The sequence below is a fragment of the Schistocerca gregaria genome, chromosome 2, assembly GCF_023897955.1.
Source record: "Schistocerca gregaria isolate iqSchGreg1 chromosome 2, iqSchGreg1.2, whole genome shotgun sequence".
In the NCBI taxonomy this organism is placed as follows: Eukaryota; Metazoa; Arthropoda; class Insecta; order Orthoptera; family Acrididae; genus Schistocerca; species Schistocerca gregaria.
In genome coordinates, this window is record NC_064921.1 from 987,857,547 (window position 1) to 987,873,385 (window position 15,839).

A 15,839-nucleotide genomic window follows, 5' to 3' on the forward strand; every position below is an offset into this window, starting at 1 on the left:
TTAAGCTTTCGGCCAAAGCTTTCGTCAGAAAAGGAAAACAGACATGCACACATGACTTCTATCTTTGGCCGGAGCAGCCTTGTTATTTTTCTTTACTAGTGAAGGCTTTGGCCTAAAGTCTAATGTGTAATAGTCTGTTGTGCCTGCCTGCCACTCAGTGTGTGATCTTTGTGGTGGGTAGCAATCTGTCATTTCCATAATTGTTCAACTTGCAGTTAGTAATGAGATGGTTCTTTTGATAAATTGACTGCAGATTATGTTTGTAACCGTGTCTAATGGAACGAGTGTTTATCTCCAGTGTTATTGATCTCAGTGAGATGTTAAATTATAGCCTTTCTCCTTTTATGTGCGAAGGAACAGAGACAGAAAAGTAATACTCCACAATGAGTTCAAATAGATGAGTCCAAATAGATGTGGCACTCCATATCTGCATGTCTTCTGTTCCTTGGGTGTTGCAAGTGATGTGTGCTTCTGGAGATCAGTTAGTGCTAGTTAGGTTTAGGTTTGTTTCCTGAAGCTGAGATTCCAAGCTGAGAGGTGATTAGTGCTGCCAGTCTTCTGTTTTCTGTAAGCTCTGAACATAAAACAGTAACAACCACTGATCATGGACTTAGAACATGTTTGGTTTTGGTAAGCAGGGATTTTAACTTAACCATCTTGAGTGTGAGGATTGTAGGATTCTCTGTAAACTTCAACTGTTTGTAGTGTATACTGATGGGGTGAATGAGCATTGAGGCAAAACATTTGTTACCATGTAATCTCTAGAGCGTATCCCATTTGCACACACTCAGAAATTCAGGTTTGTATAATTTGATTTCTGTTTCCATAACTTCATGAGGGACATACCTGGGGCCTACAGTCATGAAGTAAGCACTCACAATTGTTCTGATGGGCTGTTGGGAAGTCTCGCCACTCAAAAAATCTTAAGGTTTCTGGTTGTGAGTTCTCTTGGGGAATCTTCTTACTTCCCAGCAAGAAAGTGACCTGGATAATCTACTTTATCGTATGGAGAAAAACTTTCTAAGTTAGAGCTAATATTGTGGTGAGCCATAGGGTTTAACTACACTGTTGCTATCCTCTGACAGTCTCTTTTCCTGTCCTGTCTTAGTGGCTGCTAAGTGCAACTTAATCGGTTGCAGACTTAATTTGTGGCTGTCATTCTTGGTCTGAGCACTGTGTTTATACAGTGATGGTGTGCTGTGTCTCTAGTTTTGATTTGGATACCATTTTAGAATGTTCATTTCTTGCTAACAACAAATCAGTGCTAATTTGTTTCCATCATTCTTAATTATTTGTTTGTGGTTTGTCTTATTTGAACTGCGAATAAGTATATCACATACTGGCACATAGACTAAAAAGGCAATTAGCTAAAACAGTGATAAATAATAATGTAACAAATTGTGTACATGATTCCAGCAATCCTGAAATTGATGGAACAGTAAGAAATGTCAATTGAAATACAATCAGCAGTAGTTGATTGTGCTGTCAAACAGTGTGTGTGTGTGTGTGTGTGTGTGTGTGTGTGTGTGTGTGTGTGTGTGTGGAGGGGAGTGGGGAGAGGAGTTGGTAGCCAGAAATTTAACCACATAGTCTACAATGATGTGAGGAAACAGACTTCTTGCATCTTTGTAACCTGTATGGTCATGCGAAAGAACCAATTCTCTGACCAGACAAGGACGCTGAATACATTTCAAATGGCAGTGCCTCTTCCTGCCCAATGATGGCCATGCGTCTTACTGATTGCTAGTACTGAGTCCACAGAAAGTTATTGATTATAGATTTAGATGTTGTTGTTGTCCCAGAACCAATTACACTATTTAATATAGTGATTGCGCACTGTCCCCTCATACCTGAGTTGGACATTGCAGTGCATTGTAATTGTGTGTCAATGTTTTGTATTTGTTTGAATACTGATGGTATTTGTTTGAATATTGATGAGAAAAACAGTATCTTGGCAGACAAAAAACGAAAAAAAAGTCCAGCAGGCGAAAAGGGAAACAAGGAGAGTGTATAAGTCAAAATGTGTTTCCTGGGAGGAGGAGAACAAAATGCAAAAGGAGAACCAAGAGATCCCCTTTACATGTATAAATGTGTTTAGAAGACGCAGTAGAGACTTTGCTGAAATGGTTGCACAGTTGGATGGTCCTCATATAGATGTTCTTTCTGTATGGGTAAACAATCTACCAAAGAGAAACAAACTCAGTAAATCTGCATTTACTGTTCACCTATGCAACACTGAACTTCAGTAAGGGTACTGTTATCTTGCAGAAAGAGTGAGAAAGAAAAGAAGGGGCCAGGAAGACAAGCTTAGACTAATTGTAGTGAGAACAGAAGGATTTAGTTGTTCTTCTGATGATTAATGTGTGAATGTGAAGGGAAGGCACTCTAATATTCACATAATGGGAAGTGCCTACTGTCATGCACTTCAAGGTGGTTTTCAGAGTAGCGTGGATGTGCAGTTGCGTACTCATGAGCAAGAATAACATTTTTAACGCTAGCCGTAGCTTCTGTTCCTGTAAAAAAAAAAAAAAAAAAAAAAAAAAGACAGTGAAATGAATGGAAAATTTTGTGGGTATTTAATTTGTCGACTTATATACCGAAACACAGCTTAATCATCAGGGCTTCAGTTTGGTATTTAAGGACATTTATTGTGCTACTAACACAATCTAGGAATGAGATTTAAATTTTCCTTGTGAATTAAATGTTTGAAGAGATTTTGGGACTGCAGCCGGTCTTCATAATGTTCATTCCACATTATTTGAACTGGGATCTGCCCATCATCCCCAGGTGGGCCATTGAAGACTTCTATGGCTCACCTGAAGATGACTGACAGGTGTCCAGTTAAAATATTGTGGAGTAAAGTTTATGAGGACTGGCTGCAATCCCAAAATCTCCTCGAACACAATTCTAGGCATGATGACATGTCATAAACGTGAATCTGAATTTATTTGGTCTCTGTTGTATATGACATCACAGTGAAATAAGTTCCACGTATTGCCTGCACTAGTACACTAGTTATGTATGAAACCTCAGTGAAGCACAGAGACTTAACACTCATAAACTACCAGTAGTGTAAACAACAATGGAAGCTCATTCACTGCAATGCCATGTACAACATAAACAGGGCCAGGTCAAAAACATTTTTCCACACAAAGAACTTTTCTTTTGGTGCCTCTCCACCCCTTTCTCTTCTCCCATACACTTTTGTCCATTGCAGTCCCTGGTACTAATTGTGATGGTAATTGCCAATTGCTACAGACCAACTGCTAATTGCTAAGAAACAACTGACAATTGCTACAGAACCCTCAATCAATGATAGTGAAAGGAAATGTAGGGTGCAGGACACATGAACTGTAGTGGAGCCAGTACACAAATGCTCCGTATGCATTTGACAGTTCATGCGGTATGGTTTACCACGAAGGATGATGTGGAACTGGTTAGTGCAACACTCCATGTGATATGGCCATATGTCTGCAAGACATCTTTTGAATGCTTAAGATTGTAGATGAGCAGATGGATGGCATAAAGAGGGTCAGAATGTGACTACTGTGGCCACAGTAATGGGTGTGTGGGCAAAAGTGTCATCTCGTGATTTAAAAAGGTCACTGAATTTGGAAATCTTATGTGAAAACATCCTGGTTGTTGTAGATGTACCACCACACTGCAAGAGGATCAATATGGAGTCCTAGCAGTGAAAAGAAATGGTCACATCACTCCCAGGCAGATCACTGCAGACCTTGCAACCGCCACTGGTACATGTGCCATGCCACAACCATTTTGCAGTGATTAAATCAGTCTAGTGTGTATCGTCGGAAGCCTGTTAAATGCATCCCACTCCAATGATGCCATCATCAAGAAAGAGTTCGTTAGTATAGGAGGCATGTTGGTTGGGGTCAGCAACAGTGGTCCGGAGTGATGTTCTCCAATAAATTCTTCTTCAATGTGGCAACTGACTGTGGCCACCATTTAGTGTGGAGAGGTGGGAACATGTTACACACAACAGAATGTTCATGAATGCCATTGGTATGGCCTAGGCATTATGGTGTGAGCAGGCATTATGCACAGTGGCTAAACAGCTCTGCATATCTTTGCGTGAGGTACTGTTACAGCATAGTGGGACTGTAGCGAGATTATTCTGGATTGTGTCCATGTGTATGCAGATGCAGTAGGTCCTGACTTTGTTTATGGAGAACAATGTGTCGAACCAACTGAGATGTGAAGATATTGAATGTTTTGAATGGCTAGCATACTCCCCAGAACTTAACCCTATAGAGCATGCCTTGGATGCTCTTGGAAGACGTGTTTCTCAACAAACACCCCCTCCCTGAAACCTGCTTTGGGAGAGGATTGGAACAATATCCCTCAAGTACGCTTTAACATTTTGGTAACCAACATGAATAACAGGTGCAAAATGTGCACTAGTGCCTGAAGAGGGCATATTACCTACCAAGAGTCTGATTTCGACCTTCGTGTTGGGAGTGTGACCTGTGTGGAATGTGAATGTTATTTAAGTCTGTTATTCTGCTTTCCCATAAGGTGAAACCTGCACCATTCTTTGTTATAAATATACTACTCCACTTCTATTACATACATACTGCATTTTATGCCATCCATCACTGCCTGTGATTATTTCTGTCCAACAGTGTCTTTGTTCCTTAGCAATTGTCAGGCAGTGCAATTGTGTTATGTCCTGTAGAGAAATTCTACACTTGTGGTGTCCCTCTCACCTTGGAGCCCCAAGTGCCAGTTGGAGTTACTTGAGCCTTAAACTGCCCCTGAACAAAAATTCACTGATATGCATTTCTGGCATGTTGACATCATGATGAAAGTCTTTTGATAACCAACTGAAGCCCTGAGCATGAAGCAGTGCTTTGGAAGGTGGATTGGCATATTAAATACGCCTTTAAAAGGCAGTAGGTGGAATTACTAAGTGTAACAAGAAATAAATTTCCATATACTCAGTTCACTTGAATTGATTGGGCTACCAAATGGTCTGGTGCAGAGATTCCCCAGTCTAGCAAGGGAAAAAAAGTTACAGTATGAGCAGAAAGCAGTTCAAGTTGTTGTACTGTACCCGCTTCAGAAAATCTAGTGTAGTCTAAACAATGGCATGACATGTGTAAGTAATTGTATCTGTGTAAATGACACATTTTAAACATGGTTAGCCTCTGTGCTGAAGGGTTATACCTTTAGCAGAAATGGTGTTCTGAATCAAAAACTCCGCGAAGTCTTGGGAGATGAATAATTACAAAAAGTGTGAAACAACCCGGCTCATTATGGTACACCTATCGGCAAAATGCGTCAGAGAAAATTTGGAGGATATCATTTGTGAAATTCTCAATCGTGTCATAGGTGACAGTCTCAGTTTGGTAGCCATTAGGTGGAAGGTGTGCAGATTTAACACTGCTGGTAGAGAAATAAATATGTGTGAGATCGTACCCGGCAAGTTGTGCGAAAGATACCACATTCGAAAGGGTAGCAGCCAAAGTCTCTTGACAACAAATCATTCCGAACTATTCCGAGTCAGTTCAAACAAGTGACCATGACGCTTACGTACCATCAGTGATTTTTGGACAGAAATATGTTTTAGTTTGACAAGAGCGACAAGAAATTAATAACTGATTATTTATGTAGCTTGCATAAGGCATTCAAACATGGAGATGTAGATATGGATAACACGTTTTGTTATTCATACGTGTTGTAAGGTATTTCTAGATAAAAAGGTGGCGTAGATACTAGTGAAAATAGGAAAAATCCATCTCGACTAGCTAAAAGAATAAAAAATAGTGGCGTTTGCAATTTTTTTTTTTAATCTGGCAGATACAGATTGAGGGTACATATGATTAATTCCAATGGCCCGAAGCTAAATTTTAATCTACAGAATTGTCAGGAAGGCTCTATGAAATTGTGGTGGTCTGTACGAGGGGCATTCAATAAGTAATGTAAATCATTTTTGCAGGCTGGTTTTGGGATTCCAATACACCATGTCATTCCCCACTCTTTTGTCCACAGAGCCATGTTTATCAACGCGACCTCTGTTCAATGCAGTGCCCTTACGCCACTTTACTGGGGGAACCTCTATGCCTGTTTGGTACCATTCTACTCGTGACACCAGAGCCAACCTCTTGCTGCATCAATAAACTCCCTATCGTCCATGTACTGCTTTCCATGGAGTGCATCCTTCCATGGGTAAGCAGGTGGAGGCCGGGAGGTGTGAGATCCACGCTGTAGGATAGTGAAGGAAGAACAGTCCAATAAAGTTCTGTGAACTCCTCTTACGAGTGCAGACTCGTGTGAGGCATTGCATTGCGGTGGAGAAGGAGAAGTTCGTTTGCATTTTTGTGGCGACAGACATGTAGAAGTTGTTTTTTCAATTTTCTGAGGGGTAGCACAGTACACTTGTGAGTTGATCGTTGCATCATGAAGGAAGACATCGAACAGAATAATGCTTCAGAGTCCCAGGAGACTGTCACCATGACTCTAACGGTTGAGGGTGTGTGTAGCTTTGAACTTTTTCTTCAGCCGAGAGGCGGTGTGGCACCACACCATGGATTGCCATTTTGCTTCTAATTTGAAGTGATAAACCCATATTTCATCGCCTGTGACGATTTTCGACAAGATTTTGTGTCGATCAGCCTCGTAATACGCAAGCAATTACGCACAGATGGTCCTTTGTTGCTCTTTATGCTCTTCTTTTAGGCGATGAAAAACCCAGTTGGCACACAGTTTTGAGTTCCCCAACCAGCGGCCAAATGTGTCATCACTGCCAATAGAGACATCGACTTGTGCAGTGAAATGTTTCATTGCAATCTGTCAATCACCTCAAATGGGGTATCCGCACGTTTCAACCTCCCGGTAGTTACAGCTGCGTGCAACCAGCCGCCACGTGGGAGATTAGAAAGGTTTGCGCAACATTGTTGCGATGATGACAGACGCCTCGCCCAACAACTCATCGTGCTTTTGTTCAGTGCTAGTTCTCTGAAGACTTACTGCAAGCGCCTATGAATATCTGTTATGCTCTGGTTTTCCGCAAAAGGAAAAAAAGAAATAATAATTACAGCTTAGAACACACTTCCTTTACAGACGCCGTTTTGAAGGCTACATATAGCCCCTTATATTGAAACTGAAATATTCCACGATATCTCACAACAAATTCCGCATTTTTTTTAACCGAAATTGGCTGAGAACAAAAATGTATCGCATGACTTATAGAACGTCCCGTGTAAAATAAATTAGTGGGTCGAAATCATATGATTACTCCGACAGATGGTTTCAAAAAAATAGGGCGATGGTAAATAAAAAAAAGTATTCATTAAATTCCACTCTTCTTCACTTGTGCAAGTGTCTGATCCTTTAGCTAGCCGTAACAATACATTATTGAGGTCAGATGCTGATTGATTTCACAGTCTAGAGCAGTGGTCGTCTAACAAGTATTCATGCGGCTCGCGGTTCTCAGCCATGTTGTATGATAACATGCAGCTAGCAACTGACAGCCTAATCCAAAAACGTTTAGCTAACGTAAACAGTTTCTAAAGTGTGTAGTTTTCTCGCTCAGTAGAAAATAAAAATACGGAGTTAATAAAGTGAACACAGCAGTGTTCAAGATTGTGACTTACGGAGCCAGTGATATTTTAAGATGTACTTAATTTTAATTGATGTTGGTAACTTCGGCCGTGAGCTAAGTTAGTTTCGCCCATTAGCTCAGGGGCAGAGGGATACAGGGATACGTAGCGTGGCCACAGCGGAGTTGCAGGATATGAGAACGGTTATGTTTTATTATTTGTGTTCAACTACTGACAACTTAATGGTGTGCTTACCTCGTACCGATCAGTTGCTAGGTTATTTTTGACACGGAAGTAACATTGATTTGTGAATGAACATAATAGAGATTGTCTTCTTCAATGTGGCACATATTTGCTGCAAGGAGTATGAAATTGTATTAAGGCTGTTGTAATACAACGCAATGAGTAGAAGAAAAATGTCAGTCAATGCATTAGGTTACCAAATAATAATAATATCGGTACATATGCGGCCCAAAGTGTCTTCTCACAACGTCAGTATTGGTTCTTGCGCAAAAAAGTTTGACCACCACTGATCCGTAGCGTAACGAGCTGTGGTACGTGACAGGCTACACAGTTGTATTTACACTCCTGGAAATTGAAATAAGAACACCGTGAATTTATTGTCCCAGGAAGGGGAAACTTTATTGACACATTCCTGGGGTCAGATACATCACATGATCACACTGACAGAACCACAGGCAGCAGAGCATGCACAATGTCGGCACTAGTACAGTATATATCCACCTTTCGCAGCAATGCAGGCTGCTATTCTCCCATGGAGACGATCGTAGAGATGCTGGATGTAGTCCTGTGGAACGGCTTGCCATGCCATTTCCACCTGGCGCCTCAGTTGGACCAGCGTTCGTGCTGGACGTGCAGACCGCGTGAGACGACGCTTCATCCAGTCCCAAACATGCTCAATGGGGGACACATCCGGAGATCTTGCTGGCCAGGGTAGTTGACTTACACCTTCTAGAGCACGTTGGGTGGCACGGGATACATGCGGACGTGCATTGTCCTGTTGGAACAGCAAGTTCCCTTGCCGGTCTAGGAATGGTAGAACGATGGGTTCGGTGACGGTTTGGATGTACCGTGCACTATTCAGTGTCCCCTCGACGATCACCAGAGGTGTACGGCCAGTGTAGGAGATCGCTCCCCACACCATGATGCCGGGTGTTGGCCCTGTGTGCCTCGGTCGTATGCAGTCCTGATTGTGGCGCTCACCTGCACGGCGCCAAACACGCATACGACCATCATTGGCACCAAGGCAGAAGCGACTCTCATCGCTGAAGACGACACGTCTCCATTCGTCCCTACATTCACGCCTGTCGCGACCGCACTGGAGGCGGGCTGCACGATGTTGGGGCGTGAGCGGAAGACGGCCTAACGGTGTGCGGGACCGTAGCCCAGCTTCATGGAGACGGTTGCGAATGGTCCTCGCCGATACCACAGGAGCAACAGTGTCCCTAATTTGCTGGGAAGTGGCGGTGCGGTCCCCTACGGCACTGCGTAGGATCCTACGGTCTTGGCGTGCATCCCTGCGTCGCTGCGGTCCGGTCCCAGGTCGACGGGCACGTGCACCTTCCGCCGACTACTGGTGACAACATCGATGTACTGTGGAGACCTCACGCCCCACGTGTTGAGCAATTCGGCGGTACGTCCACCCGGCCTCCTGCATGCCCACTATACGCCCTCGCTCAAAGTCCGTCAACTGCACATACGGTTCACGTCCACGCTGTCGCGGCATGTTACCAGTGTTAAAAGACTGCGATGGAGCTCCGTATGCCACGGCAAACTGGCTGACAATGACGGCGGTGGTGCACAAATGCTGCGCAGCTAGCGCCATTCGACGGCCAACACCGCGGTTCCTGGTGTGTCCGCTGTGCCGTGCGTGTGATCATTGCTTGTACAGTCCTCTCGCAGTGTCCGGAGCAAGTATGGTGGGTCTGACACACCGGTGTCAATGTGTTCTTTTTTCCATTTCCAGGAGTGTATTTGCAGTCTTAATCGTTTATTTGGGCGTGTCCAGGATCTGAACTGGTGGGGAGGGGGGGGGGGGGCAGGTCATACTAGTCTCAGAAAAAAGGACTCGAGACAACATACAGCACTTCTTATTAAATAAAACAGTAAACCAGTTAAAAACTGCTTTTAATAAACATTTTAAATACAAGAATTCACTTGTACAATCCGAGAAAACATGCAGCATTTATTATTAAATAAAACAGTAAACAAGTGAAAAACTGCGAATATGTTCGGGGGGGGGGGGGGGCAGCTGCCCCCACCACTTCCACTTCCACTGCCTCTCGCTGGGTACGCCCATGGTGTCAAACAAGGTGGAACTGTGTAGGAACTTGACGGAAATATTCGCCAAACAACATGGATAAAAAAGTTGAGATACGGGGAAACAGTTTAAAATATGTCGTGGTTTCCGAAAATAAAGGAAGAAATTATAAAAAATTGCGAAGATGTGGTTATTCGACATGTTGGGAGTCGAAAGTGTTGAAGCGTAGGCAAGGGGTAGGACACATGGCACAGCATAAATGAAGTGTGAAAATACTGTTCCAAACTATAAATTAGGAAATGTCTGGAGCGTACAAAACGGATGCTTCACTTTGCTACAGAACAAATAACACGAAGAGGATGTGGTAGTAACCCAAGTAGCAGTAAAAACGTTGTGTGATGATCTTCGATCAAAATTTGTGTGTTCCTTATAGCACGTGGATATTTCTTTCCGAGCTTGCGTCAGCAGAGGAGGACTAGGATATTCTCCTCGAGAACAACCCATGTGTCGTTTGATTTTGAAGATATTTGTCGACGAGATGAGGACTTTGTGGCGTAGTGTTGTCCTCTTGTCGGGTGAAACCATCCCATTTGAAAATTCTCTAAGTTTAATTTTGCACGAAAATGGTAACGAGCACAATGAAATACCACCTGGAGTATCTTCCAGTTACATCCTTCTTAATACCCGACGGGGTCAGGGATTTTTCTCTGCCTCGTGATGACTGTGTGTTGTGTGCTGTCCTTAGGTTAGTTAGGTTTAAGTAGTTCTAAGTTCTAGGGGACTGATGACCGTAGATGTTAAGTCCCGTAGTGCTCAGAGCCATTGGAACCATCCTTCTTAATACGACGACTGCCACGAGGCCTCCGGCTGACGCCATGTGCCCGCCTGTGGCCACAAACTTCACTCTGTTTGCTACATTATATCCCTGGATGACATGTTTCTAATACTGTCACAGTCACATGCAGCTTCATAATGAAACGTACTGTGGATGCACTTGGCCTGTAAATGAGATCTTAGGTTGGCGAAGTATCAGTTGGTCGTAGTTTTGGCTTCTTGCAGTTCTAATGGCTGTAGATTCCTTCCAGACCATTGCCGTCACCGTTACCAATACAATTGTTGTCATCGTCACTGTGTCGCTGTAAATTGTGTCCAAAAACGCATCTTCTTCATCAGAAAACACCGATAATACTGGATCATCTTCAGCAAAACCTGATTCTTCCAAAATACTCAGTAATCCATCATGCATGAAACCAGTCGCTTTTTGACGTTTACAATGTTGTGCCTTCCAAGTGGCTGACAGTGTGGGATCCATTTGAGCTAAAGCTATTTCTGCTCACACTACATGGCAACTCAAATCTCACTGTTCATACCAAAATATAAATTAGCAGTCAACTTTACAATGTATGTAGAGCGACGTCGAAATATTGTAAGAATTAGTAATTAAAAGTCTGTTGAAAGTTACAAAAAAAAAATCCAAACGTTGAACAAGATATTGTACTTGATTTCCTGTACACCAGCGTCAACTCTATAAAGAAATACAGGGTGGCAGTTATTGAACTATATGGGGAAAAAAACGTAAATTAGGTACAAACTAGCGTGCACACGCTTTGCTCGACATGTAAACGTCACTACAGATATTCGGATTTAGGTTATGACATGTTTGATAAGCCTGCCATCATTGGCGATGATGTGGCACAAACAAATAGCGAAATCCTGCATAATCCGCTGAATTGTCGGAACATCGATGTTGTTGATGACCTCCTGAATGTCTGTTTTCAGCTCAGTATTGGTTTTGTGTGTATTGCTATGCACCTTGTCTTTAATATAGCCCCACAAAAGGGAGTCGCATGTGTTCAGATATGGAGAATATGGCGGCCAAGCGAGGGCCATGCCAGTGACCTCTGTGTGTCCCAGAGCCAGAATGCGGTCCCCAAAGGGCGCCCTCTGGGCATCAAACGCTCTACTGCTTCGATGGGGTAGATCTCTGTCTTGCATGAACGACATCTTGTCACTTCAGATAATGGGGACGAAATCATCTTCCAAAACCTTGACGTACCATTCGGTAGTCACCCTGCTATCAAGGAGCGTCGCACCGATTATTTATTCCCATCATGCCCCGCGGCCAACGGTGCAACTTGAACGTTCTAACGCAAACCGTTCAGAAGTTATGACTATTTTATTTAATGTAGTTCAATAACTGACACCCAGTACAAATTAATGCACAGTGCTGCTCTGTGTAGATACACACTGAGGTGACAAAAATCATCGTGTCGGACCTCCTTTTGCCTTGCTTAATGCAACAACTAGACATGGCATGGACTCAACAAGTCATTGAAAGTCCCCTGCAGAAATATCGAGCCGAGCTGCCTCTCTAGTCGCCCTTAATAACGAAAACGTTGCTGGCGCAGGATTTTGTGCACGAACTGACTTCTTGATTATGTCCCGTCAATGTCTGACGGGATTCATATCGGGCGATCTGGGTTACCTGATCATTTACTCGAATTGTCCAGAATGTTCTTCTAACCAATCGTGAACAGTTGTGGGGCAGTGACATGGTGCACTGGCATCCATAAAAATTTAATCTTTGTTTTAAACATGAAGTCCATCAATGGCTGCAGATCATCTCCAAGTAGCTGAAAATAACAATTTCCAGTCAATTATAGATTTAGTTGGACCAGAGGACCCATTCCACTCCATCTAAACACAGCACATACCATTATGAAGGCACCACCAGCTTGCACAGTGCCTTGTTGACAACTTCGGTCCATGCTTCGTGGGGTCTGTGCCCCTGCCACCAGCTCTTCCCAGCTGAAATCGGGAGTCATCTGACCGGGCCGTGGCTTTCCAGTCGTGTAGGGTCCAACTGATATGGTCACGAGCTCAGGAGAGGTGCTGCAGGCGAAGTCGTGCTGTTAGCAAAGGCAATCGCGTCGCTCCTCTGCTGCCATAGCCCATTAACGCCACATTGCCGTAACGGATACGTTCCGCATTGATTTCTGTGGTTATTCCATGCAGTGTTGCTTGTCTGTTAGCACTGACAACTAAACTCCTGGAAATGGAAAAAAGAACACACTGACACCGGTGTGTCAGACCCACCATACTTGCTCCAGACACTGCGAGAGGGCTGTACAAGCAATGATCACACGCACGGCACAGCGGACACACCAGGAACCGCGGTGTTGGCCGTCTAATGGCGCTAGCTGCGCAGCATTTGTGCACCGCCGCCGTCAGTGTCAGCCAGTTTGCCGTGGCATACGGAGCTCCATCGCAGTCTTTAACACTGGTAGCATGCCGCGACAGCGTGGACGTGAACCGTATGTGCAGTTGACGGACTTCGAGCGAGGGCGTATAGTGGGTATGCGGGAGACCGGGTGGACGTACCGCCGAATTGCTCAACAGGTGGGGCGTGAGGTCTCAACATACATCGATGTTGTCGCCAGTGGTCGGCGGAAGGTGCATGTGCCCGTCGACCTGGGACCGGACCGCAGTGACGCAGGGATGCACACCAAGACCGTAGGATCCTACGCAGTGCCGTAGGGGACCGCACCGCCACTTCCCAGCAAATTAGGGACACTGTTGCTCCTGGGGTATCGGCGAGGACCATTCGCAACCGTCTCCATGAAGCTGGGCTACGGTCCCGCTCACCGTTAGGCCGTCTTCCGCAACATCGTGCAGCCCGCCTCCAGTGGTGTCGCGACAGGCGTGAATGGAGGGCATGGCAAGCCGTTCCCCAGGACTACATCCAGCATCTCTACGATCGTCTCCATGGGAGAATTGCAGCCTGCATTGCTGCGAAAGGTGGATATACACTGTACTAGTGCCGACATTGTGCATGCTCTGTTGCCTGTGTCTATGTGCCTGTGGTTCTGTCAGTGTGATCATGTGATGTATCTGACCCCAGGAATGTGTCAATAACGTTTCCCCTTCCTGGGACAATGAATTCACGGTGTTCTTATTTCAATTTCCAGGAGTGTATATATGAGAAGGCTGCTGCTGTCAGTGAAGGCCTTCGGCCACTGGTATGTCCATGACGAGAGGTAATACGTGAAATTTGGTATTCTCAGCACACTCTTGACACTGAAGATATCGGAATATTTAGGTTCCTAAAGATTTTCGAAATGGAGCGTGCGTGCATTTAGCTCTAACTACCATTCCACGTTCAGAGTCTGTTAATTCACGTCGGAAACCGTTTACATGAATTAAATGAGTACAGATGAAAGCTCCGCCAATGTACTACCCTTTTACACCTGTGTACGCCGTACTACTGCCATTTGTATATATGCACGTCGCCATCCTATGACTTTTGCTACCCCAGCATAGTGTATCGAACAGAGGGGAGTGTCTGGCCTTCGGTGGGCACAAGGCGTCAGTTGAGAGGCTCTGCTGCGTCTGCCGGAGTTCCTTGTGACAGTCAACTTGTTAAATCTGAGAGTAAACTGGCTTAAAGCTGAACGTTTGGTTAGCTGTTTGTGAGCGTAGTTCCACTGTCATGTTTGCGTGAGTGCCGTTTTGCCGTAACTACGAGGGTAATCCCAAAAGTAAGGTCCCCTATTTTTTTAATAAGTACATAGACCTGTTTATTTCTACAATGGTTGACATTAGTTTACAGCTTGAACATTTTGCTATTTTTCGACATAATAACCATTTCTGTCGATATTTTTGTAGACGCTGTGGCAGTTTTTGTATGCCCATGTCATACCATGCTGTTCAGAAAGTTATGAACCTCTTCTTTCACCTCGTCGTCGGAGCTGAATCGCTTTCCGGCCAAATGTTCTTTTAACTTAGGGAACAGGCGATAATCGCTGGGCTCCAAGTCAGGAGAGTAAGTTGGATGGGTGACTATGTTCCACTGAAACTGTTGCAGGAGAACAACGGTTTGCCGAGCGATGTGTGCGCGAGCGTTGCCATGGAGAATGTGTACGCCCTTGCTCAACATTACTGCGCTTCTGAATTGCCGGTTTGAGTTTTTTCAGGGTCTCACAGTACCTGTCAGTGTTAATTGTGGTCCCAGTGGGCATAAAGTCGACCAACAATACCCCTTTCCGATCCCAAAAAAACAGTTGTCATGACTTGACCGACAGACTGTGTTTGTTTGAATTTCCGCCGCTTTGGTGAAGAAGGATGCCACCACTGGCGTGATTGTTGCTTGGTCTCAGGTGCAAAGTGTTATGCCAGGTTTCGTCTCCCGTGACAATTGAGTCCAGAAAGTTGTCCTGTTCGGCTGCAAGACGTTGAAGAAATGCACGTGAAGCATCAACTCGTTGCCGCATGTGGTCCTCAGTCAGCATGTGTGGCACCCATCTTGCGCACACATTCCTATAGTTCAATGTTTCCGTTAAAATTCTGTGAACGGTGCTTCGGGAAACCTCAGGAACCAATGTGCAGAGATCATGCAGGGTGATCGGCCGATCTTCACGCATGCTTTGCCCAACCTTCAACATTGTTTCCTCAGAAATTGACGGTCGCTCGCTCCTTTGTTCGTCGTGAATTTCGGCCCGACCACCTGCAAACAATCTACACCACTTACGAACATTTTTGACATCCATGCACGACTCAACATACACTTCCGTCAATTGGCGATGGATTTCAATCGGCGCAGTACCCTTTGCGTTCAAAAACCGAATAACTGCTTGGCGGTAACATCCAACGTGAGCTCCATTCTCAACGGCTGCCAAGCCAAGACTGAACGCCTCAGTGCGGCGTGCGCATGTTTACGCACAGCGCGCGAAGCACTCTTCATAACAGTGTGACCAACTGCCACACAGAGTTCTGTACTTATATAAAAAAAGAGACCTTTCTTTGGGACTACCCTCGTAACATGGAAAAAATGTGCCCCCATAAAGTTTTATTTTATATTTGGGAAAATCGCTGCAGAAACATACCGAATGTTGAAGCAAGCGTTTGGAGACAATACTTAAGTTCAGATACTGACTTACGACGGTATAAGTAAAAGTGTTCCAAAACGGGCGAACATCAGCTGATAATAACGACTGATT